Source organism: Pteropus alecto, unplaced genomic scaffold, assembly GCF_000325575.1.
Source record: "Pteropus alecto unplaced genomic scaffold, ASM32557v1 scaffold124, whole genome shotgun sequence".
Classification (NCBI taxonomy): domain Eukaryota; kingdom Metazoa; phylum Chordata; class Mammalia; order Chiroptera; family Pteropodidae; genus Pteropus; species Pteropus alecto.
The window spans coordinates 2,329,159-2,333,440 of NW_006435779.1; positions in this window are offsets into that span (position 1 = coordinate 2,329,159).

The following is a 4,282-nucleotide window of genomic DNA, read 5'->3' on the forward strand; positions in this document are numbered from 1 at the left end:
TGACTCCAGCCAAAGCCAACTTTGCAAGCAGACCTTTCCAAGGACAGCAGCCTCAGACTGACTGAGGGGACTTTTCTTCAGAGAGTTCAGGAACCTTCCATGTGCTCATTGCTGGTGGGATGAGACCTATGGTGTCTTTCTTCATGTGACTCATTGTTGAGCAGAGAAGGTATATGCTGGATCAGAAATGGGGAGTGGATATGGGTTGAGAGTGTACCATTGGACTAGTTGGTCTCCTCCCCAGGGATAAATCCCACTAGCATAGTCATACTAGAAACTTGAGAGAGGATTTCCAAAGGGCAAGAATAAACATACAAGCAAAAATCTCAAATATGCCTGAGAGGCCAGAGGGAGATGGGAGGAAGGAATGGAAGGATTAAAGGTGTTTAAATTGTTACGCTAAAAAGAGGGAAGCCAGAAGTATTTGGTTTTGCAGATCTAACATCACTGAGCACTGACTGAGTGCCTGGCACTGGCTTGCTGCCCTATTTATCTCATTTGGTCATCATAACAACCCTATTAAACCAGCAACTCTTACCTCCATGATACAAGTGAGGAGCCCTTAAAGGCAACCTCTGTCCAGATCCTAAGATCCTAGATGAGTTTGGCCTATTGGTTGGACTTTTAGGAAGTGGAATCATACATATATGTTGTTTTGTTACTGCTTCTTTCACTCAATATATTCCTGAATTCATGTTGTGTGTACTTATAGTTCACTTTTATTATTGTGTAGAACTCCATTGTGTAAATATACCACAATTTATTTATCCATTCTACTGATAATGGACTTTTGGATAGTTTCTAGCTATTATGAATAAACACATGTACACATCTAAAGTTGGACATATACACATGTTTCTGTTGGGTACATACTTAAGAGTGGAATAATTGGATAATAGGACGTGTATATGTCCAAGATTGAGCTAATTTACTCAAAATCTTTTAACATTTTAAAATTTTTACTTAATTTACCTCTCTTATGTTAATTATTGACTTAAACCTTGTTTAACCTCGAAGTTCTTACTTTTACATAACTTTTATTTATGTGGCCTAATTGTTTTATTTATATATATTTTATAGTATTTTACTAAACTTTATGGCTTTGCTTTAAATTTTTTAAAAAAATGTTAACTTTTTTTTATATTTAATTAGAGTTGACATTTAATATTATTTATAATAGTTTCAGGTGTACAGCATAGTAGTTACACATTTATATAATTTACGAAGTGATCTCCCCTATTACTTTGGTACCCACTTGGCACTATACATGGCTATTACAATATTATTGACTATATTCCATATGCTGTACTTCACATTCCTGTGACTATTTGGTAACTACTAATTTGTAATTTTTAATCCCTTTACCTTTCTCACCCAGGCCTCCAAGCTCCCTCCCATCTGGCAATCACTAGTTTGTTCTCTGTATATATGAGTCTGTTTCTGTTTTGTTCGTTCAATTATTTTGTTCTTTAGATTCCACATACAAGTGAAATCATATGGTATTTGTCTTTCTCTATGGGACTTTTTCACTTAGCATAATACCCTCAGGGTCCATCCATGTCATTGCAAATCGTAAGATTTAATTTTTTTTATGGCTGAGAAATATTCCATTGTATATAAGTATCACATCTTCTTTATCCAATTGTCTATCGATAAGCACTTAGATTGCTTCCATATCTTGGCTATTGTAAATAAAGCTGCAATGAACATAGGGAGGCATATATCTTTTAGAATTAGTATTTTGAACTTTGCATAAATACCCAGAAATGCAATTGCTGTGTTGTAAGGTAGTTCTATTTTTGATATTTTCAGGAACTTCCAAACTGTTTTCCATAGTGGCTGTACCAATTTATAATTTCACCAACAGTGCACAAGAGTTCTCTTTTCTTCACATCCTCGTCAGCATGTTGTTTTTGGTTTACTGATGATAGCCCGATGTGAGGTGATATTTCATTGTGGTTTTAATTTGCATTTCTTTGATGATTAGTGACGTTGAATATCTTTTCATATGTCTATTGGCCATCTCTGTATCTTCTTTGGAGAAATGCCTATGTAGGTCTTCTACTCATTTTTGAATTGGATTGTTGGTTTTTTTTTTTTTTTCTGGTTTTGAGCTGTGTGAATTCTTAACAGATTTTGGATATTAACCCCTTATCAGATGTATCATTCAGTAGGTTGTCTTTACATTTTGCTGATGGTTTCTTTTGCTGTGTAAAACCCTTTTAGTTTGATGTAGTCCCATTTGCTTATTTTTTCTTTTGTTTCCCTTGTCCGAGGAGATATATCAGAAAAAATTTTACCAAGAACAATATCAGAGAATTTACTGCCTGTTTTCTTTTGAGAGTTTTACAGTTTCAGATCTTATATTTAAGTCTTTAATTCATTTTGAGTTTATTCTTGTATATGGTGTAAGAAGGTGGTCCAGTTTTATTTTTTTGCATGTATTTGTCCAGTTTTCCCAATACTATTCATTGAGTAGATTGTCTCTACCCCACTGTATATTCTTGCCTGCTTTGTCATAGATTAAATGACCTTACAGGTGTGGGTTTATTTCAGGGCTTTCTATTCTCTTACATTGATCTATATGTCTGTTTTTGTGCCAGTACCATGCTTTTTTGATTACTATAGCCTTGTAGTATAGTTTGATATCAGGTAATGTAATATCTCCAACTTTGTTCTTCTTTCTCAATATTGCCATGGCTATTTGGAATATTTCATGGTTCTATTTAAATTTTTGAATTATTTGTTCTAGTTCTGTGAAAAATGCCATCGGTATTTTGATAGGGATTGCAATGAACTTAAGATTGCTTTGGGTAGTATGGACATTTTAAAGATGTTAATTCTTTCTATGCATGAGTATGAAATGTGCTTCCATTTATTTATCTTCTTCAATTTCTTTCTTCAGTGATATAACTTTCTGAATACAAGTCTTTTACCTCCTTGGTTAAATTTGTTCATAGGTATTTTTTTGATGCAATTATAAATGGGATTGTTTTCTTAATTTCTCTTTCTGATAGTTCATTTTTGGTGTATAAAAATGCAACTGATTTCTAAATGTTAGTTTTGTATTTTCCTACTTTACTGAATTCATTTATCAGTTTTAATAATTTTTTGGTGGAATCTTTAGGGTTCTTGATATACTTCATGTCATGTGCAAATAATGACAGTTTTACTTCTTCTTTTCCAATTTGGATGTTTTTTATTTCTTTTTCTAGTCTGATTGCTGTGGCTAAGATTTCCAGTACTATGTTGAATAAAAATGGTGAAAGTGGACAGCATTGTCTTTCTTCTGATCTTAAAGAAAATGCGTTTAGCTTTTCCTTGTTGAGCATGATGTTAGCTGTGGATTTGTCATATATGGCCTTTATTGTGTTGAGGTATGTTTCTTCTGTTTCTGCTTTGCTGAGAGTTTTTATCATAATTTGATGCTGGATCTCTTTGAATGCTTTTTCTGCATCTATTGATATGATCATGTGATTTTTATCTTTCATTTTGTTTATGTGGTTTATCACAACAATCGATTTGTGAATATTGAATCAACCTTGCATCCCAGGAATAAATCCCACTTGATCATGGTACATGATCTTTTAAATGTATTGCTGAATTCGTTTTGCTGATATTTTGAAGATTTTTGCATCTATGTTCATCAGGGCTATTGGCCTATAGTTTTCTTTTTTCTTAATGTCTTTGTCTGGTTTTGGAATGAGGGTAATGGTGCCCTTGTAAAAAGAGTTAGGAAGTCTTCCCACCTTTTGAATTTTTTGAAATAGTTTAAGAAGAATAGGTATAAATTCTTCTTTGAATGTTTGATAAAATTCACCCATGAAGTCATCCAGTCCAGAACTTTTGTTTTTGGGGAGTTTTTTGATGACTGATTCGGTTTCATTGGTGGTAATTGGTTGGTTCAGATTTTCTGTTTCTTCTTGACTTAGTCTTGGGAGATATATATATATATTTCTAGGAATGCATCCATTTCTTCCAGATTGTCCAACTTATTGGCATATAATTGCTTGTGGTATTTTATAATCATCTGTATTTCTGTGGAGTCCATAGTCACTCCTCTTCCATTTCCAATTTTATTTGGGTCCTTTCTCTTTTTCTCTTGATGCATATGGTTAAAAGTTTCTTTTATTTATTTATTTATTTATTTATTTATTCTTTCTCCTTTCCTTTTCCTTCTTTGCTTCTTTTCTTTCTTTCATTTGATGAATAAATTATTGATTACATGTGGTGTCAGATATGGTGGTGGGCCCAGGAGACATTCGTTTGGAGTTGGCACAGG